General features: G+C 38.6%; 1 protein-coding gene and 1 long non-coding RNA gene across 6 annotated transcripts in view; both read right to left on the bottom strand.

Annotated features, from left to right (window-relative positions):
• LOC106071070 (transmembrane protease serine 11A-like) overlaps positions 1–23,163 on the bottom strand; it is a 156,328-nt gene that overhangs the window by 93,712 nt on the left and 39,453 nt on the right. The gene's annotated exons all lie outside the window — the stretch shown is intronic.
• LOC129924601 (uncharacterized) lies at positions 73–2,139 on the bottom strand. The gene is made up of 3 exons (XR_008776600.1): positions 1,774–2,139; positions 1,187–1,296; positions 73–341 (listed from the first exon to the last, which is right to left on the bottom strand). It is a non-coding gene; the product is annotated as an uncharacterized LOC129924601 (long non-coding RNA).

The following is a 23,163-nucleotide window of genomic DNA, read 5'->3' as shown; positions in this document are numbered from 1 at the left end:
TTTAATAGTTTGAACATGTAACTAAAAATTGAATAATGCTAACATTTATTGACAAGTGAATATTGGTAATGATGTGCTTTCTATTTTAATAAGTCAATAATATTAGTAAGAACAATATTATCTTCACTTTCTTAATATTATAAACACAATATTTCCTGAAAAGATTTTTTTAAATTATAGAAATAATGCTCAAGTCTTCAGAAATGGTAGTTTTCAGAATCATCAAATCAAGGACAACATAGTATTCATGAACTTCCAGCTATCAGCAAGCTCCTAGTAGGTATTATGGAGCACATTCTCCTTCAACTCAGAGGATCACAGGCACTGGACAAATTCTAGTACTGTTGATGGAATAGAAACAACATACATTAAATTCATAACAAGTCACCAATTCAATCTTAGTTTCATATAGTACCAAACTTCCATATGTTCAAGTCCTTTACGGATAAAATCAATTCTGAAAACATCTAACAAAACAGTTCCTTAAAAAGTATATTAGGAGTATAGTAAAGTATATTAGAGGTTTTACACAAAAAATGCTATGGGAACATATTATGAAACTAAAATATTACAAAAAAAAGGAATAGTATAATAATAACAATATTTAATCTTTGACATTATATTCAGTAATATTATGAAAATTTAATGAATGATTAAATGCACTTGAAAGTGAAGGGAACAGATTTAAAAAAAAATTCAGGAAATTTTCTGCACAAGCATGCTGAGGTAACCCAAATAAAGAGAGTCATTGAATATTGTACTGAGTGTTTGAAACATAATTTTTTACTGCATACATTAAATTATAAACATATCTTTGCAAATTTAAAGGGAGAATTTGAAGACAGCTTTTATTCTTTTTGCACTAAGATAAAAGTATTAAATTTTAAGCCCTACTTACTGGAAGGAGGTCTGGTGGCTTAGCGGTAAAGCGCTTGGCTTCTGAACCGGGGACCGGGGTTCAAATCCTGGTGAAGACTGGAATTTTTAATTTGAGTCTGAGTCCACTCAGCTCTAATGGGTACCTGACATTAGTTGGGGAAAGTAATGGCGGTTGGTCACTGTGCTGGCCACATGACACCCTCGTTAACCGTAGGCAACAGAATGGTCAGAAACAGATGATCTTTACATCATCTGCCCTATCGATCACAAGGTCTGAAAGGGAAACTTTACTTTTTTTTTTACTTACTGGAAGTTTCGTAGGAAGAGTTTCTGGCATAACAAGTGAGTTTTGTGGCATTCATCCTATTGATAAACTCTTAGAAATAAGAAAGCATCATTTCTTCTTGAAATATACATCTGCGGAAAAGAAAAGAACAATTGCTTTTAATGTGAGCAATAATAAAATTCTAATTAAATTTTAAAAATCTCCAAAATATTTATAGTGACTTAGTTCAAAGAATTAAGTAAAGACTTTCTTTAAGCATTTTCTCAACTCATCTGACATCCTTTTCCACCAAGATAACTGGTTAATCTGTACTTCTAATTGAGAATTGTTGCATAATATATTTAATTCTTATGCAAGAAAGTATAATTTGAAGGAAAACACCTTAGATAACAAAAGAGTGGTATTGGCCTGCATGAGAAAATTATCACTTTAGAAATACCCTGCACAGGCTGGAGGGAATATAATATGTTTTATTTACAACATAACAACAATATTGTGTAAATATTCACCTATAAGTTAGCTTTAAATAAAATAGCACATGGATTCTTACAATTAAAATAGACTTACATAACGTTTAAAAATAAATGATTAATTACTTAAAAACTTACTGTTAAATGTATTTATACAGCTTCTGGCACTGTGTGAAAACTCCTTTGAAAACAATAACAGCATATTGTGGCAGTATCTGGGTAAATACTTGAATCCACACATTGAATGGTAGCAATTAGAGCCCTTTGGGTACCTTTCAACATCCTTTGTGTACTTCTTTGGTAGTTAAGAGAAAAGTTAAGATCTAGATCTACAGTGAATAAATAGCACAATTTGGTACCTATTGCCTACTAGAATATGTGAGAATAATGAAAAACGAAAATAGAACCGATTAGAATGTCTAGTCCAATCTAGTACAGTTGTTTATATCTAGGCAAGATATGAGTTGTGATCAAAAGAGCTAGATCTAGTACATGAGTAGGGTCTATGTTAATGGGCATGGCTGTAGATAGTAGTATTGCTCATCAGAAACATTAAATCTGTAGTGTATAATCAGTGTATAAATCACAAATGGGAATAGATCTAGATACAGATTCTAGATCTTATAACTTTGTCTTTATTATAAGTATAAGAGTCTAGGTCTATTATTATCATATAAAATATAGATATAAACTAGATATAGATTAGAGTCGTTAGTAAAGATAAAGTAGATCTTCAAATAGTTTAAAGAACGATCTGTGACACTGTGAGCCAAGCACTTCCATTCATGATTCACATATGAAGAAGCTAAGGCTAAGGCGCCTAAGGCTAAGGGCTAAGTAAGACGAAGTTTAAGTTAACAAGTCAGGAAGTCAGATTAAAATTAATCATCAAGATCAAGGTAAGATGAAGCTGAACATCTAGACTTGAAATTATCCTAGATCTAGTCTAGAGTCAACTAGAGCTAGATTCTATATAATAGGGGGCCTATATAGATTCTATATCTTCATTCTCTGGGTTTATCAGACACACAAAGATGATGAATCTAGAGACTCGACGTTCATAATATTTTTAGTCATAATTTTGTTAAGAGTACTATAGGCATAGCCAGATTTTTTATAAAAACAAATTATTATTTTACAAACTTAAAAATGGGCATTTACATAAATAGTGTTTAGTGTTCTATTATATATATATATATATATATATATATATATATATATATATATATATATATATATATATATATATATATATATATATATATATATAGTAGTGTAGTAGTGTGTTGTGTGTAAGTTCGTATTTGTAGATAAAGTTTATAGCCATAGGTCACTACATCTGGGTGAAAGTCTACATGTTTATGTGTACAATCACTTTCTAGTGAAGTAGAGCCTGATGATTCTAAAATTTTATTGGGCGAATATATTCCAAACAATATCAGATCTTTTTATAGCTTTTAGAAGAATTGGATTTTATTTGGGATTCTAGTTAGTTAAAAAAAAAAAAAAAACACTAAAAACTTGAAGGCCGAAATTTTTATGCAGATTTTTCAGTTAGTCATACATACATCGTTGATTTTTTTTTATGGTTGATTTTCCATTACTATAGATAAAAATGCACATTATCTTGAAATTAAAATCAAATTGAATAAAAAAAAATATTTGTAGATCTGAACAAAAGTTGGTAAAGATGTAAGATTGTAGGCTTATTGACTCACTATATTGTTATTTTATTTAGACTGACTCATTCACAGACTTAACTTAGGCCTATATCACCCATTACATACAAAATTAATAAATGACACTCTCAGAAATGTATTGACTCTTTCAGTAAATCGCTTATCACATTTAAAATATACATTGTAAAAATAATGATAATAATTATCAAATGTGATGAAAAAAAAAAGAAAAACAAATAATCCAAACTGGCAGCACCAATTAGCAGACAATTAATGTCGTAAACAAGAATACACGAAATAGGGCCTACAGGCTTGGCTAATTATCTATATTGGCTAAGAAAATCAGTTACAAAGCTTTATAGTCATAGATCTAAGTCACAAATTGATTTGTGCACACTTACCTCTGTAACATCGTATATGACAATTAAGTTTCCATTTATGATTTGCTGTAAAAGTGATGGTAAAAATCTTCGGGAATAGTTTCTTTATATAGTAACAAATTCTACCGGAAGTCAATTTACCACGCAACCAAGGACGCCTCGGTGAATGGAACTTATGCTTAGTTTCCTTAGTGTTGGCAGTCCATGTAATATATAGTCTATGATTTTTCAAGACTGTCTTACAAGATAAAGAAAAAAAAAAGACCCTAACCTTGAACTTGAGTGTACAGGGGGTCATTTCGTGCGGGGTTTTGTTCCGGGAACTTAAAAGTGCGTTAAATTTTTTTTTAGTGTAATATGTACACAAAAATCTTATCAGACAACAAATGTTACGACATAATGCATCCTTAAATTATTTTTTTTTGGGGGGGGGGAGGTTTATCACGTGACTGTCTCATCCTGAGCCACTTAAAAAACCAAATAACTTTAGAAGGAATTGTACACCGTCCTTCCCTGCGTAGTTGTTGTTGTTTTTTAAACCCCAAAACTTTGCTTCAGCCACTTTAGAAACAAAGTTTCCTTAGAAATGTACAAGACATACAACTAATACAATATTTTTAAAAAAATATATCTTAAAAAAACAAAGCTTGTCATTGAATATAAATAATTATATGAAATGTCAATTTGATTCGAGAACAGAAGTGGGAAAAAAATGTGTACAAAATTGTAAAAAGGGGGACATCTCCACATATATAGCCACGTCTCACAATAAGTCGTATTTATTTCCCTTGTTCAACACCAAGCAAAATAATTAATGACCACTAATTATCTAACTATTTGGCTAATGTTTGATTGATTCATGTTTTGTTAGGCACAACAAATAAGTGTGTGTAAAGTTTCAACTTGATCCGAGAAAAAGTGAGGGAGAAATAACGTGTACAAAACATTGTACCAGACAAACAGACAGAGTGAGTTGATAGACAGACACAGAGTGAGTTGATAGACAGACACAGAGTGAGTTTATAGACCGACACAGAGTGAGTTTATAGACCGACACAGAGTGAGTTTATAGACCGACACAGAGTGAGTTTATAGACCGACACAGAGTGAGTTGATAGACCGACACAGAGTGAGTTGATAGACAGACACAGAGTGAGTTGATAGACAGACACAGAGTGAGTTGATAGACAGACACAGAGTGAGTTGATAGACAGACACAGAGTGAGTTGATAGACAGACACAGAGTGAGCTGATAGACAGACACAGAGTGAGCTGATAGACAGACACAGAGTGAGTTGATAGACAGACACAGAGTGAGTTGATAGACAGACACAGAGTGAGTTTATAGACCGACACAGAGTGAGTTTATAGACCGACACAGAGTGAGTTTATAGACCGACACAGAGTGAGTTGATAGACCGACACAGAGTGAGTTGATAGACAGACACAGAGTGAGTTGATAGACAGACACAGAGTGAGTTGATAGACAGACACAGAGTGAGCTGATAGACAGACACAGAGTGAGTTGATAGACAGACACAGAGTGAGTTGATAGACAGACACAGAGTGAGTTGATAGACAGACACAGAGTGAGCTGATAGACAGACACAGAGTGAGCTGATAGACAGACACAGAGTGAGTTGATAGACAGACAGAGTAAGTTGATAAGACAGACACAGAGTGAGTTGATAGACAGACACAGAGTGAGCTGATAGACAGACACAGAGTGAGTTGATAGACAGACACAGAGTGAGTTGATAGACAGACACAGAGTGAGCTGATAGACAGACACAGAGTGAGTTGATAGACAGACAGAGTAAGTTGATAAGACAGACACAGAGTGAGTTGATAGACAGACACAGAGTGAGCTGATAGACAGACACAGAGTGAGTTGATAGACAGACAGAGTAAGTTGATAAGACAGACACAGAGTGAGTCTATATAAGCTTTGTAATAATAATAATAATATTTACATACTAATAGAGCACTGTTAACAAACATATGTAATCTCAAGGCGCTATGATAACATAACAAACATAAACATAAGCGTTCAAATGACAAACTAATAAAAAAACAAAACCGTTTGGAACAGACAGAACTTAATGTTCTTCTGGTGACGCACGTTGTCTGTCTGAGATCAATGGGGAGCGAGTTCGAAACCTTTGGTCCATGCACTGAAATATCCCGCAACCCGTAACTTTTGAAGGAGAAACGAGGCATCACTAGAGGCGTTGTCCATGGAGCTCAGGGCTCTAGGAGTGACATATTGAGACTTACGGGGTGGTAGGTTCACTAAAGTAGACGCGATACACTGAAGACATAGTGTGGCCACCTTGTAATCGATTCTTGCATTGAAAGGAATCCTTTGAAATGTACGCAAGTGAGTAGTGACAGAATCACGTCTTGTTTTCACAATATCAACTCACTCTATCTGTCTGTGTCAGTCTGACTGGCCAAAAGTTCGCACACGTTATTTCTCCGACACCCAATCTGGGATAAAGCTGAAATTTTGCACAATAATTTTTTTTTTACCCGACAACACAACACAAGAATCAATAAAAATATTTTAAAAAATTGGGAAAAAATTGGAGCTGATATTTTTGAGTATCTTGGTAAGAACTATTTACTTCTTGTAGATTACTATAGTAAATTCTTTGAGATAAATCTTATCCCAACACTAAAAGCTTCAGATGTGATCATACATATGAAATCACAATTTGCTCGACATGGTATCGCAAGGGAAGTAATTAGTGACAATGAACCCTCATTTGCTTGTCAAGAATTTCTCAAATTCTCTAAAAGCTGGGGATTTAAGCACATTATGTGTAGCCCAAGATTTCCACAATCTAATGGTATGGCAGAACGGGCCATACAAACAGTGAAATAGTTTCTAAATGCAGCTAGGAAGTCGGGTCAAGACCCATATGATGGACCTTCACCTGCACGGCTGCTCATGGGCCGCCGTCTGAGGACAAATCTTCCGACAACGGAGGCCTATCTCAGACCTCAAATCCCAGACAAAGAAGAAAATGCTTGGAAAACAAGAAAAAGTAATCAAGCAAAATATTATAACAAAACAGCGAGGCGCACCGAGCGACCTCACATTCAGCCTGGGAGCAAAGTGTGGATGCAAAAGAAACCTGGCGATTTATGGGAACCAGCAGTGGTCATCTCAGAAGCGGAGACCCCGAGATCATACTGGGTAAAAACACCAAATGGGGTAACATACCGAAGAAATAGAAGAATGTTAAGTGACACATGTACAAAATCAAGGGTCATGCCTGATATTTTTGAAATGGACACCCCAGAGACAGTCATTAATGGTCAAACCACACAGCCAGAGAACTTGAGCGATACAAACTACTACTACCAATCCTCTACAAGTGATAACTCGATATGGCGGGCAAGTTCGGCCACCAGTACGTTACCCTGACGTAGATAATCAGATACATGTTTTTTTTTTTTATTATGCAATTTTGATATAATTAATGTCTCTATTTGTAAATCTAAATTCTTGGGTTTTTACTACACATTTTATAATTGTTACTATTGATATTGGCCACTCCAAACACATACACTTACTATCACATCTCCCTCCTTGAAAGCATTCAGACTAATGTCTATTACAGTCCCCTTTAAGCCGTCTAAGGGTTAGTGAACACAAACATGACATTGAAACAAGAGATAACTCTACATTGAGCATTCTGTTGTGCTTAACATGTATTCAGTGACTAATGTATGTTTAGAGTGAGACAGAGAAATCATTGGTATAGTCGATTAATGTCTGAATGCTTTCAAGGAGGGAGATGTGATAGTAAGTGTATGTGTTTGGAGTGGCCGGTAGTGCAGCGTGTGCCTGTGTATGAAATGACCAGTGGACCTTCATTGTACATGGTTGAGTGAACAGCATAGAAAGTGTGTAAGTCAGGACTGTGATGTTGGATTGAGGAGACGAACAGTAGACTAATTAAATCAATGTGTTAATTGAGACTCTTGTTGCTATAGTGTGTCTATTACAGTCCCCTTTAAGCCGTCTAAGGCTTAGTGAACACAAACATGACATTGAAACAATAGATAACTATACAAGACTCCATGTTCATAGACTCTTCGCTAGCAGAGTGGTAAAGCGTTGGCAAGAGAAGCCTGAGAAGGTTTAGCCCACAAGTTCGAATTCAGGTCGTTCCTTTTTTTTTTTTAAAAAAAAGACATTTTAAAACACAATCACTAAGATATCCCGTTCAAGTGATAGGATCATAGCGTAGTGAGAAACGCTAAAAGCATGAGATTGCGCTAAACAAAAACAATTGTTTTGAATTCGCAGCAGCATAAAAAAAATTTCATCGGGTATCACTATAGGACCGCAATCGATCTTCGTCGAATCATTAACAATAATAAAAACATTTAGTGTCTTTTAACAAGCTTATATCAACTTCATCTATTTTCTTTTTTCTTTGAAGCATTTTAAAATATTTGTCTTATTTTAAGATACAAAGCGTGTAAATAAAATTTGGGCTATTGTGAAATGAATATAATAAACAGAAACAGAAAGATAACACTGGAATTGTGGGTACAGCACCTACTTGTGCTCTTAGTAAAAATGTTCCTTTGAATTTAATACAATGAAATTGCCAAAACGTTTTCAGCGACATGAATTGACAATTATTTTAATTCTTTCAAATTTCTGCTGCTGCCGTGATCTAGCCGTGTCCTTGACATTTGTGTGCTACGCAGGACCCCATATCTGTATCATTTTGGGTTGTTTACAGGACCCCATATCTGTATCATTTTGGGTTGTTTACAGGACCCAATGTCTGTATCATTTTGGGTTGTTTACAGGACCCCATGTCTGTATCATTTTGGGTTGTTTACAGGACCCAATGTCTGTATCATTTTGGGTTGTTTACAGGACCCAATGTCTGTATCATTTTGGGTTGTTTACTTTCAAACAAGAAGTGATTCAGATATTTATGCTCGTTAATTCTAAAGTGCGCCGAGATTTAAAACTTTTACCATTTTCCAAAAGCAAGGTTGCTCGCCTCCCAGGAAAAAAAGTAACAAATAGAACTTAAATCTATCCGATAAGCTGTCTAGGTTGAGGTTAACTTAAATCTATCGGATAAGCTGTCTAGGTTGGGGTTAACTTAAATCTATCGGATAAGCTGCCTAGGTAGGGGTTAACTTAAATCTATCGGATAAGCTGTCTAGGTTGGGGTTAACTTAAATCTATCGGATAAGCTGTCTAGGTTGGGGTTAACTTAAATCTATCGGATAAGCTGTCTAGATAGGGGGTTAACTTAAATCTATCCGATTAGCTGTCTAGGTAGGGGTTAACTTAAATCTATCGGATAAGCTGTCTAGGTAGGGGTTAACTTAAATCTATCGGATAAGCTGTCTAGGTTGGGGTTAACTTAAATCTATCGGATAAGCTGTCTAGATAGGGGGTTAACTTAAATCTATCGGATAAGCTGTCTAGGTTGGGGTTAACTTAAATCTATCGGATAAGCTGTCTAGGTTGGGGTTAACTTAAATCTATCGGATAAGCTGTCTAGATAGGGGGTTAACTTAAATCTATCCGATAAGCTGTCTAGGTAGGGGTTAACTTAAATCTATCGGATAAGCTGTCTAGGTAGGGGTTAACTTAAATCTATCGGATAAGCTGTCTAGGTTGGGGTTAACTTAAATCTATCGGATAAGCTGTCTAGATAGGGGGTTAACTTAAATCTATCGGATAAGCTGTCTAGGTTGGGGTTAACTTAAATCTATCGGATAAGCTGTCTAGGTTGGGGTTAACTTAAATCTATCGGATAAGCTGTCTAGATAGGGGGTTAACTTAAATCTATCCGATAAGCTGTCTAGGTAGGGGTTAACTTAAATCTATCGGATAAGCTGTCTAGGTAGGGGTTAACTTAAATCTATCGGATAAGCTGTCTAGGTAGGGGTTAACTTAAATCTATCGGATAAGCTGTCTAGGTAGGGGGTTAACTTAAATCTATCGGATAAGCTGTCTAGGTAGGGGGTTAACTTAAATCTTTTGGATAAGCTGTCTAGGTAGGGGGTTAACTTAAATCTATCGGATAAGCTGTCTAGGTAGGGGGTTAAATTAAATCTATCGATTAAGCTGTCTAGGTAGGGGGTTAACTTAAATCTTTTGGATAAGCTGTCTAGGTAGGGGGTTAACTTAAATCTATCGGATAAGCTGTCTAGATAAGGGGAGTGGATAACATGACATGAAGGTGACTAAATACAAACTATATTTTGTTAGTATTAGAACCGCCGCTCTGACATCAAAAAAATAACGAAAGAAATAAATAATGTATCGATAGACTACTCTAAATCTCTTTGATTGATTTCATCTGTAGGAGTTCCTCAGAGTGAACACAAACATAGGCTCCAGCAGCCGCATCAAGGGATTCTGGCTAAATACTTTAGGTGCATGCCATCCAGTATCAGGCAGTAGCCCGAACTTTGCACCTTTAGAGAGCTTTCCCATCTGATGTACTGCAGTCAAGGAATTCATTAAGTGCAATCCGTTTTATGCTCGTGTAGTGTGTTCCGAGATTGAGATAAAGTGTGTGACAAATAAACGATACATTTTTGCTTTAAAACAGGGGGATGGGTTGAATTACTTAGCATGTTATGGTGTAAAATGTATTTTAAAGTGCGCCTTCGTTCCCATATAGCAGGGATGTTCAAACTCCGGTCCGCGGAAAGGTTTAATCTTGTCAGCCACTTGTTTTCTAATAACTAATTGAGAATAACTATTACCATCGCAATGCAAACATTCGAGTTTTACTACGAGTTGAAATATAAAAGTAATAATGCGAATCTAAATGTGTACGATTCACTTCTGGTTGCTTCTATTTGATTTGAAATTCGCTAAAGTGCAAAAAGCAAAATGTCGGTGTACGTTCAAAAATATTTTTAAAAGCCACTGTAGAGTTTATGTTTTTGTTTAGTTGATTTTATGTTTTTTGTTTTGTTGAGTTTATGTTTTGTTTTTTATGTTTACTGTGCATGTTGGTAAAACATTTCAACTTTGAAATGTTGACTAAATAGCGAAAAGTTGATTCAAAATGTTTTTTTTTTTTTTGTACTGAATGGACGTGGAATAGTCCTGATACATTGTTTAGACAAAGCTTTTGTGTTTTATTTACCATGAAACCATGTCCTTTTATTAAGTTCCAAAGTTTATATCTCATAGCCAGAGAATTTGCGCAATATCAATATGTAAGTATCTTCATATATTTTATTAGATAGCAGCTTTTTTTTTCCAGTAGTGAAAAAGCTGAATCAGAACTATATTGACGGATGAACAGCACATTTCCCACTTGGACTACGCCCAATATAAAGCATCGCAGATCTATATCGCGTTAGTTTTTTTTTATTTTGGGGTGGGGGGGGGGTTTATAGAAAAATTTTATTGCCCGCCAAAATGTTTTCTATATTTTTTGGTGGCCAACTAAAAAGGTATGCTCTGGTCCAATCGCTTTTAAGGATCTGTGGGAGGAGATGTATTTACGAGCAGGGTATTGTGAAGTCAACACAACTCAGCTCTCCCATATTTATGAGCAGGGTATTGTGAAGTCAACTCAGCTCTCCCATATTTATGAGCAGGGTATTGTGAAGTCAACACAACTCAGCTCTCCCATATTTATGAGCAGGGAATTGTGAAGTCAACTCAGCTCTCCCATATTTATGAGCAGGGAATTGTGAAGTCAACTCAGCTCTCCCATATTTATGAGCAGGGAATTGTGAAGTCAACTCAGCTCTCCCATATTTATGAGCAGGGAATTGTGAAGTCAACTCAGCTCTCCCATATTTATGAGCAGGGAATTGTGAAGTCAACTCAGCTCTCCCATATTTATGAGCAGAGAATTGTGAAGTCAACTCAGCTCTCCCATATTTATGAGCAGGGAATTGTGAAGTCAACTCAGCTCTCCCATATTTATGAGCAGGGAATTGTGAAGTCAACTCAGCTCTCCCATATTTATGAGCAGGGAATTGTGAAGTCAACTCAGCTCTCCCATATTTATGAGCAGAGAATTGTGAAGTCAACTCAGCTCTCCCATATTTATGAGCAGGGAATTGTGAAGTCAACTCAGCTCTCCCATATTTATGAGCAGGGAATTGTGAAGTCAACTCAGCTCTCCCATATTTATGAGCAGGGAATTGTGAAGTCAACTCAGCTCTCCCATATTTATGAGCAGAGAATTGTGAAGTCAACTCAGCTCTCCCATATTTATGAGCCGGGAATTGTGAAGTCAACTCAGCTCTCCCATATTTATGAGCAGGGAATTGTGAAGTCAACTCAGCTCTCCCATATTTATGAGCAGGGAATTGTGAAGTCAACTCAGCTCTCCCATATTTATGAGCAGGGAATTGTGAAGTCAACTCAGCTCTCCCATATTTATGAGCAGGGAATTGTGAAGTCAACTCAGCTCTCCCATATTTATGAGCAGGGAATTGTGAAGTCAACTCAGCTCTCCCATATTTATGAGCAGGGAATTGTGAAGTCAACTCAGCTCTCCCATATTTATGAGCAGGGAATTGTGAAGTCAACTCAGCTCTCCCATATTTATGAGCAGGGAATTGTGAAGTCAACTCAGCTCTCCCATATTTATGAGCAGGGAATTGTGAAGTCAACTCAGCTCTCCCATATTTATGAGCAGGGAATTGTGAAGTCAACTCAGCTCTCCCATATTTATGAGCAGGGAATTGTGAAGTCAACTCAGCTCTCCCATATTTATGAGCAGGGAATTGTGAAGTCAACTCAGCTCTCCCATATTTATGAGCAGGGAATTGTGAAGTCAACTCAGCTCTCCCATATTTATGAGCAGGGAATTGTGAAGTCAACTCAGCTCTCCCATATTTATGAGCAGGGAATTGTGAAGTCAACTCAGCTCTCCCATATTTATGAGCAGGGAATTGTGAAGTCAACTCAGCTCTCCCATATTTATGAGCAGGGAATTGTGAAGTCAACTCAGCTCTCCCATATTTATGAGCAGGGAATTGTGAAGTCAACTCAGCTCTCCCAGTTCAGGTTTTAAAAGTAGCTTTTACGTGTGTCCACTACCTGGAGTAGAAGAAAATGTTTTCACATGAATGGGACTGCAAAATGTTTTCACATGAATGGGACTGCAAAATGTTTTCACATGAATGGGACTGCAAAATGTTTTCACATGAATGGGACTGCAAAATGTTTTCACATGAATGGGACTGCAAAATGTTTTAACATGAATGGGACTGCAAAATGTTTTAACATGAATGGGACTGCAAAATGTTTTAACATGAATGGGACTGCAAAATGTTTTAACATGAATGGTACTGCAAAATGTTTTAACATGAATGGGACTGCAAAATGTTTTAACATGAATGGGACTGCAAAATGTTTTAACATGAATGGGACTGCAAAATGTTTTAACATGAATGGGACTGCAAAATGTTTTAACATGAATGGGACTGCAAAATGTTTTAACATGAATGGGACTGCAAAATGTTTTAACATGAATGGGACTGCAAAATGTTTTAACATGAATGGGACTGCAAAATGTTTTAACATGAATGGGACTGCAAAATGTTTTAACATGAATGGGACTGCAAAATGTTTTAACATGAATAGGACTGCAAAATGTTTTAACATGAATGGGACTGCAAAATGTTTTAACATGAATGGGACTGCAAAATGTTTTAACATGAATGGGACTGCAAAATGTTTTGTTTTCCTGTGCAAGACACTAGAGATTTTATAGTATCAACAATACTGATCAATACATCGCAGTACCTCTGTCTCATAGCAGAAGTAAATCTGAACATGAACAACGAACAAAATATGAAGTACTAAGCTTCAAGACTATGCGACTCTGGAAGTCAGCTCAACTTACCAACTAGCCTGTTGATATCAAGCGAGGGGACTAACGAGAACGGACTTGGCCGTCACAGTCGAGGCCCTAAACATGCTTGTTATTAGTCAGACGCTGCTACTCGTGCAAACTAGACGTTACACCAGAAAGTTCCATAGTGGACACAGTGAAATGTGTTCCCTTTAACGAATTTCGATCCTGGCAGTGCCAGAGAATGAATATTAGTTCGTGTCTATAGTAATAATAATCCATAACCCTAAAACACCACCACCACCACCCTATTATGGCCTATGGGTGTGTACAAAAACAACTTTTGATTTTCTGATTAGTTATTAAAATAGATACACAAACATAATCTATTACATTTGAAACACGTAGAGTACATCTTGTGACAGTTCTCTCTCTCTCTCTCTCTCACACACACATACACACACACACACACACACACTTAATTACGCACATAGATAGTCACAACCTATAAAAAATATTTTATATGAAATCCTTCCCAGGCTTGCAATCAGGAAGTGACGTTTTCAAATCGTCTGCTTAATTAACCATCCATTGCCGGAAATCAAACTGATGCCAGCACCGGTGGTTTCAAGTGATGGACACCTGTATAGTGCGCAAAGCGATGCCCGGTTCCTCCTATCTGCCTTGCAAGTTTCGCTTTACTTGGGGAGGGGCGCGCCGAGGATTACACTTGCTGACGTCTCCATCTCCCTTTCGTATCCATCCCCCCACCCCCCTGCCTTTTCAGCGACTTTCACACAGTGGTGATTTGATAGCGCTCACTTCAAGGTACCCAGGTGCACCTCAGTAAGTGCAGATAAGGAGTACGCACGAGGGGTGGGGAAAGGTTTTGGATGAGGTTAAGGCAGTGTGCTTCCTACGCCGGTGTCGAACAGCGCAGAGTTGCGCCTTTTCTTGTGTAGCTCCTGGTGCAATTGGAATGATGCAATGCGCACTCACTACGCAGATCAATATAGATGTCATGACGTCATGTGAGCTTGGGTTTGAGGATGAATTTGAATGTGAACCCGATGCAGAAATGTTCAGAAGAATCGACTCCATCTCGTGAGGCCTGCTTCGGAATGAGGTCAGCAAGTAGATAACAACGTAGGGTTGAACACGTTAAAGTTGTCGTTCTTGGCAAAACTTTGTTCTACAGGGTCAACCAGTCTTTTTTTTGTGTCTGCCCTAACCCTAACCTTCACTAATATACTCAGTTTTTTTTTTAAAAACTAAAAAAAAATATATTTTACAGGTTGTTCCCATTTCGTCAAATGACAATAATAATTAAATGACAGACCCAACAAGTTCAAATGGCATATCTACTTTTCTCATATGAAATGTCAACCAAGTTCAAATGACATATCTACTTCTCTCATATGAAATGTCAACCTAGTTCAAATGACATATCTACTTCACTCAGATGAAATGTCAACCAAGTTCAAATAACATGTCTACTTCACTCAGATGAAATGTCAACCAAGTTCAAATGACATATTTGTCTGTGAACAATTTGTCCGTGCCGTGAACGAATAGTCGCGTGAACGATTTGTCGTGTGAACGATTTGTCGTGAACCAACTGTCGGTGAAAAAGTTGTTGGTGAACAAGTTGTCTGTGAGCGAATAGTCCGTGAGCAATATGTCGCGTGAACGAATAGTCGCGTGAACGAATTGTCGCGTGAACGAATTGTCGGGTGAACGAAATGTCTGATGAACGAATAGTCGCGTGAACGAAAAGTCGTGAACGATTTGTCGGTGAACGATTGTCGTGGAACCGGAACAAAGGTACGTGTATGCTCGGAGCTAATGTTGGTTGCGATGCGTGGGTGAAGGAGTAACACACACATGTTGGGTAATCCCCTCTTGTTATCTCTGTATTCATAGATGTATGGAGTTCATCTAAACACACACATGTTGGGTAATCCCCTCTTGTTATCTCTGTATTCATAGATGTATGGAGTTCATCTAAACACACACATGTTGGGTAATCCCCTCTTGTTATCTCTGTATTCATAGATGTATGGAGTTCATCTAAACACACACATGTTGGGTAATCCCCTCTTGTTATCTCTGTATTCATAGATGTATGGAGTTCATCTAAACACACACATGTTGGGTAATCCCCTCTTGTTATCTCTGTATTCATAGATGTATGGAGTTCATCTAAACACACACATGTTGGGTAATCCCCTCTTGTTATCTCTGTATTCATAGATGTATGGAGTTCATCTCTAAACCACAAAGAGTCAACACTTCCGTTCAATTTGTTATTGCGTCTTGAAGTCCTGGCACCTTTAACATCTCTGAAGCTCTGAAGATAATCTCAATGTAAAGACATTCCTTGCCCTTTGACGATTAAATCTCATTACATCCTCCAGGTGAAACAAACAGATTCTTGGTTTCACCAATAAGCCAGGTAATTCAAAATTCCAGATCTCACTCGTCAAGTATGCCACAGACCGGGACGAAACGGTCGACGACCTGTCAGCTTACAAAGAAATAAACAGTCTCATTTTGTTTGTTTTGTTTCGTTGAGACAAGAGCTGTAGATACAGGTTCTATTTTTATATCAATTTATAAACATATGAGTCACGTATTAAGGTAGCACCGGAAATAGAGATATGTGGGCGTTACCCTATCTGAAAGGAAAGAATGTTCTCGTTTTAATGTACTCTACAAAGTTGTTTACATGTGCTTAGAGGCCGTCATTAGAGACGTGAGAAGTATAAATAGCACGTTGAAAGCAAAACTGACGTCAGAACGAAAAAAAAAAACCTTTTGGGGATCACTGAAATATTATGACCTTTCTTCTTCTACCTCAACACCGTTCTGCAAGAGAAGTTCAAGGTCGTTCTGTCTTGGGTACCCCCCGCTATTAATGTAGCTCGTGCTGCGATCACGTGTGCATTGTGTGTGTGAGATGCGCGTGCGCGTGCAAGAGAATACATGGTACATTGAAGAAATGGGATCAAATCTCTCATAGGGCTTTTATTTCAAAACGATAAGCGAATAACAGGCTTTTTTACTAGAGGTTTTTGGAAAGCCCCATTCAGTGTCAGGCTATTTTCATTCGAGGTTTTAGAAAAGGTTTATTGAATTAAAGGCTATGTTCCTTCAGATTCTGAAGATAATCCCGTTGGATGGCAGGGGGGGGGGGGCGGGGGCGGCAGAGTTTGAGCCTCCGAGACCACCAGAGCGCATACCACATGAACAGGAAGCCATCCGTTACAGGTTTTTTTAAAAGGTCCATTTAATTATATGACTTATTGCTAAAGTTTAAAAAATACTTAGCAGGCAAAAATTATTGTTACTTTCTGGAAAATTGTGAATAGGTACGTTGATTAAAATGTGTTCAAATCATGGCAAAACAACCCATACTGACTTAATATTGACTTAATATTGACTTAATACTGACTCGCTTCAGAAGCATTCTGTAGCGTCATCAAGGTAAACAAGAACAGTTTATTATTCCATCAAGATTACAAGCACAGAAAAAAAAAGTATGAAAGTATGGGGTAAATCAAGTCACAAAATCCCTTTCATATTGGTCTTGAGAAAGACAATGTCTTGAAAGTATGTAACTGGACCGGTGATATAAAAGCAATAGTGTTAAAGTAATTGGAAAACAAGATGGGTTCAATCATGGGCGATCTTTTTGGAAAGCTATGCAGGCGTATACCTCGAAAGTCCCTCGCATTGGTTTCCTATTGCTTTATTAGATTTAATTTGACCCGTAATATCGTATTGACCCTTACCACCCCTTTTAATTTACCCCCCCCCTTTTTTTTTTGACATGCGCTCTTCTAACTAGGAGAAAAAGTGCGACTCCTGGATTTTTGGAAACTCAGAATGCAAGAATACGCTGGAGCAACTTACGGAGCTCCCCAAGTCCTCTTTCTTCTATACTATTTCCAGAAAGATGTTCTTTTTATTAGAATAGAGTTACTGCATACTTTTTTCTGAAAACAAAATTGGACAAGCTGTAATGAAAATTCATTACGTAAATTTGGTTTCCAAACATATCATAAATATGTGAAAGAATAATCCTGAATAATTGTTTTATTATTTTATGCCTGTATGTTTCTTTTTTTTTTCAATAAATTTTAATACCTTCCCGAACGGTACCCCACTGTTGGAGTTTACAGTGATCCCCCATTAACACCCATACCCAGCTGGGGAGGGGGGCCGAACAAAATACTTTTTTTTATTGGTGGAAAAAACGGAGGGGGCCCCTTTAGTAAAACTTGGAGAAACACTAACTTTATATACATTGCAAGCAGTACAATTAATTACGCTAAAATCCGCACGTGCGGCAATCATCAACGCTTCACACGACTGCTAACACTGACACTCTTGACCGCAAGTTGCCCATGTCACTAACACTAGCAAGAAACTTAAGACTGGCTCACTATAAGATATAAGCCCTGGACACAGGTCACTGCAACTCAGCATAAGATGAACCTCTCTACGTAGGACAAGCATTACCTAATATTGAGCTGACTCTTTACGGGGCAAACACTGTTGGGACACCAGAGACATCAGAATACAACAGGTCGTCGATTGCCCCACTTGAACCTTGAGAAGCAGCTGCTAAGGGCGAGTGGAGGTTTTCCTTAACTACATAAAGTCTACATTTAGATATCAAAGGCTCGATCGCGGACATTCCGGTCTATTACTTAAGGCGCGTACCCTACACTGGCGAATGCTATAATCAGGACCGAATTTAGACTTGATAAGGCTCTAAGCTATTTGAGCAATCTGTGGGATGTGAAGCTGAGAGGCCGAAAACCGCTTGGCTACGGCTTGGCCACCTAACAAGGCGGCTCGAATTCGAGTCCCGGCTCGTGCAGAGTTGTGTTTGTTGAGCGCCTAAAGGCAGCATGAAAAACTTCTCCCCCCGTCCCCCCCGCCCCCAACTGGTCCACAAAAGATGTTGGGCCATTGAGCACAAAGCATGCTATAATCATGGAAGATACGCTTTATAAAAACATTTAATAATAATAATAATAATAAGAGCCCCTTGTAATCACCTTTATACATTTTAGCTCTCTCTTCAAAATAATACAAAATATCCTAGTGACCGTTTTTCTTTACCATTTGCAGAAGTTAGGGTCCTAAGCTGGGATGTATGATGATTAGGGATACTTCCAGCACTGGCTATAGTCCTCAACGGACTTATGAAGATAAAGTTTATTATCCATGACATGGGGGGGGGGGGATTTAGAAGGAAGAAAAAAAATAGTGTTGAGAAAGAAAGTGAGAAAAGAGAAACAAAATCTACTGGCTTACAATTTATTTTTTTTTTCAAATTAACGCGGACCTTAAAGTAACTTCAGAGTGCTAATTGTCTCCCTTGAGTGTAGAAACTAAAAATAACATTTACACATTTAGACGGCAATAAAACAACAACATAACTATGTCTATTTATGCCTGCATGTCTCTCTCCAGACTACGTTTATCTATGCCTGCATGTGTCAACTGACTACGTCAATCTATGACTGCACGTGCCTCTCCTGACTACGTCTATCTATGACTGCATGCCTCTCTCCAAACTACGCCCATCTATGACTTCATGTCTCTTCCCTGACTACGTCAATCTTTGCCTGCATTTCACTCCTGACTAAGTCAGTCTATGATTGCATCTCTCTCTCTCTCTCCTGAATACATCTATTTATGCCTTTATGTGTCTCCCCTGACTACGTCTACTATGCCTGCATGTCTCTTCTGACTACGTCAATCAAAGACTACGTCAATCTACGGCTGCAGGTTTCTCTCCTGACTACGTCAATCTACGGCTGCAGGTCTCTCTCCTGACTACGTCAATCTACGGCTGCAGGTCTCTCTCCTGACTACGTCAATCTACGGCTGCAGATCTCTCTCCTGACTACGTCAATCTACGGCTGCATTTCTCTCTCCTGACTACGTTAATCTACAGCTGCAGGTCTCTCTCCTGACTACGTCAATCTACGGCTGCAGGTCTCTCCTGACTACGTCAATATACGGCTGCAGATCTCTCTCCTGACTACGTCAATCTACGGCTGCAGGTTTCTCTCCTGACTACGTCAATCTACGGCTGCAGATCTCTCTCCTGACTACGTCAATTCACGGTTGCAGGTATCTCTCTTGACTACGTCAATCTACGGCTGCAGGTCTTTCTCCTGACTACGTCAATCTACGGCTGCATGTTTCTCTCCTGACTACGTCAATCTACGGATGCAGGTCTCTCTCCTAACAACGTCAATGTACGGCTGCAGATCTCTCTCCTGACTACGTCAATCTACGACTGCAGGTCTCTCTCCTGACTACGTCAATCTACGGCTGCAAGTCTATCTTCTGACTACGTCAATCTACAGCTGCAGATCTCTCTCCTGACTACGTCAATCTACGGCTGCAGATCTCTCTCCTGACTACGTCAATCTACGGCTGCAGGTTTCTCTCCTGACTACGTCAATCTACGGCTGCAGATCTCTCTCCTGACTACGTCAATCTACGACTGCAGGTCTCTCTCCTGACTACGTCAATCTACGGCTGCAAGTCTATCTCCTGACTACGTCAATCTACGGCTGCAGATCTCTCTCCTGACTACGTCAATCTACGGCTGTAGATATCTCTCCTGACTACGTCAATCTACGGCTACAGGTTTCTCTCCTGACTAAGTCAATCTACGGCTGCAGGTTTCTCTCCTGACTACGTCAACCTACGGCTGCAGGTTTCTCTCCTGACCATGTCAATCTACGGCTGTAGGTTTCTCTCCTGACTACGTCAATCTACGGCTGCAGGTCTCTCTCCTGACTACGTCAACCTACGGCTGCAGGTTTCTCTCCTGACCATGTCAATCTACGGCTGCAGGTTTCTCTCCTGACTACGTCAATCTACGGCTGCAAGTTTCTCTCCTGACTACGTCAATCTACGGTTGCAGATCTCTCTCCTGACTACGTCAACCTACGGCTGCAGGTCTATCTCCTGACTACGTCAACCTACGGCTGCAGGCCTATCTCCTGACTACGTCAACCTACGGCTGCAGGTCTATCTCCTGACTACGTCAATCTACGGCTGCAGGTCTATCTTCTGACTACGTCAATCTACGGCTGCAGGTTTCTCTCCTAACTCACCACTGCTCCACTTTTTGAACTTTTCATCTTTTATTGGAACGTTTTCAATTTGTCTTCTTTATGTCATTGTTTTTGTCCCCAGCATCATGGCCTTCTCTCTCTCTTTTTTCTCTCTCCCTTTCTCTCTATCTTTCTTTCTCTCTCTCTATCTTTCTCTCTCCCTCTTTCTCTCTCTCTATCTTTCTCTCTCCCTCTTTCTCTCTCTCTATCTTTCTCTCTCCCTCTTTCTCTCTCTCTCTTTCTTTTAAACTTAACATTCTTCGTCCTATTTTCCTGCTAAATTCGGGTAGAAACATTTTAAGTTTTTTTTCTCTCCTCATATCAATAGCAGACGGCGGCAAATATGTTTCCAGATAATTGTAATCTTCAAGGACGGGGTACAAGGTTAGACTAGCACCTAGACTCACTCTCTAGTCGTCTGACAGGGTTCAGTTCTGGACCAGAGTAGAGAAAGAGAAAGTGATAAGGGGGGGAGGGGGCGAGAGGTGTGTGTGTGCTTGTGTGTGCGTGTGAATTCTGAAATTAGACGAAGAAACGGTAGATAATTGAGAATAATTCATCAATATTTATTAAATAATATGTGTGTTGATACGTGTGTATTGATGTCTTAAAAGGATGTATAGATATAAATACGTGTGTATTGAATATTTATAGATGTGTAAACGTGCATATCTGGCTATGTTCAAACTACTCTCTGTGTGTGTGTGTGTCTGTGTGAATGTTGTCACATCTAAGCAGAGTTATGTGCATCAATAAATATAGATCTGTTTCTGTCGTTGATATGACAGCTTCTGAATGATACATTTGTAGAGGCCTAGTTCTATGTAGATCACAAGTAGATACACTGTGGGGAGCATCTAATAACAGTCCTAGTTCCAGAGCAGAACTTTCCTTTGAATCTCTAACCCTGAACATCTGGGGCGACACTCTGCATGCTCCTGGGAGGGGCTCCTGGGAGGGGCTCCTGGGAGGGGCTGGCTCCTGGGAGGGGCTGGCTCCTGGGAGGGGCTCCTGGGAGGGGCTCCAAATAGATGGCCTAAGAGCCGGCACTGGTGACCCCCCCCCTCAACCCGCAGTTCCTCTTCTATTGATAGATTTACGCGGAGGGGGCCTAGAAGAAAAGTTTTTTTGATGGGGAGACATTTATTTTCTTTTACTTCCAAACTTTGTTGAAGGAGTTTGTTTATTGAGTCTATAATGTGACTTGGATGTGAGGTGGATGGGATTTTAGGAGTGTAAAGTTCTGCCTGGCTCAAAAAGCAAATATTTGGAGCCGATTACTTTGATTAGTGATGAGATTAGTGATGAGATTAGTGATGAGATTAGTGATGAGATTAGTGATGAGGTTAGTGATGAGATTAGTGATGAGATTAGTGATGAGATTAGTGATGAGGTTAGTGATGAGATTAGTGATGAGATTAGTGATGAGGCTAGTGATGAGGTTAGTGATGAGATTAGTGATGAGGTTAGTGATGAGATTAGTGATGAGGTTAGTGATGAGATTAGTGATGAGATTAGTGATGAGATTAGTGATGAGGTTAGTGATGAGGTTAGTGATGAGATTAGTGATGAGGTTAGTGATGAGGTTAGTGAAGAGGTTAGTGATGAGGTTAGTGATGAGGTTAGTGATGAGGTTAGTGATGAGATTAGTGATGAGATTCATTGAGGCAACGAGTCCACGTTGTAGCCAACAAGTTGACGGGAACGTCTTGACAATGTTCCCTAATGCAGAAGTTGTGGTATCTTTGATGAAACATTGGTTTCAGTTCCTCGGTTGTAGAGATTTCAAGTGAGTAGGTTCACGCGGGTTCTCAATCAGGTACACACATGTGAAGAATGTCTCCAGACATATTAAATCAGGTACACACATGTGAAGAATGTCTCCAGACATATTAAATCAGGTACACACATGTGAAGAATGTCTCCAGACATATTAAATCAGGTACACACATGTGAAGAATGTCTCCAGACATATTAAATCAGGTACACACATGTGAAGAATGTCTCCAGACATATTAAATCAGGTACACACATGTGAAGAATGTCTCCAGACATATTAAATCAGGTACACACATGTGAAGAATGTCTCCAGACATATTAAATCAGGTACACACATGTGAAGAATGTCTCCAGACATATTAAATCAGGTATACACATGTAAAGAATGTCTTCAGACCTATTAAACAGTAGTAATGGAGGAGTTGATTATTATTCAAACTATACGATCAGATTGACTCTCTTTTAATTTTAATTGTATACAATTTTCATCTTGCTGAGGACCCCTTTTGGTCGTTTCGCGGATCCCTAGGGTCCGCGTACCCCATTTTGAGAAAAACTGCTCTATGCCACTCTACTGGTTACTGGCACAAGAAAAAAAACTTGTCGCTCCGATATGTAGAGTTATCAATCGAGACCTTCATGCAGTGGACCAAATGTTGACTTCTAGGAAGACCCTAGACCTGCACTATGTGGAGAGAACTGGTAACGA

This window comes from Biomphalaria glabrata, chromosome 2, assembly GCF_947242115.1.
Source record: "Biomphalaria glabrata chromosome 2, xgBioGlab47.1, whole genome shotgun sequence".
Lineage (NCBI taxonomy): Eukaryota > Metazoa > Mollusca > Gastropoda > Planorbidae > Biomphalaria > Biomphalaria glabrata.
Note: the sequence above shows the minus strand (reverse complement) of the source record. Positions and strands in the feature narration are given on the sequence as shown.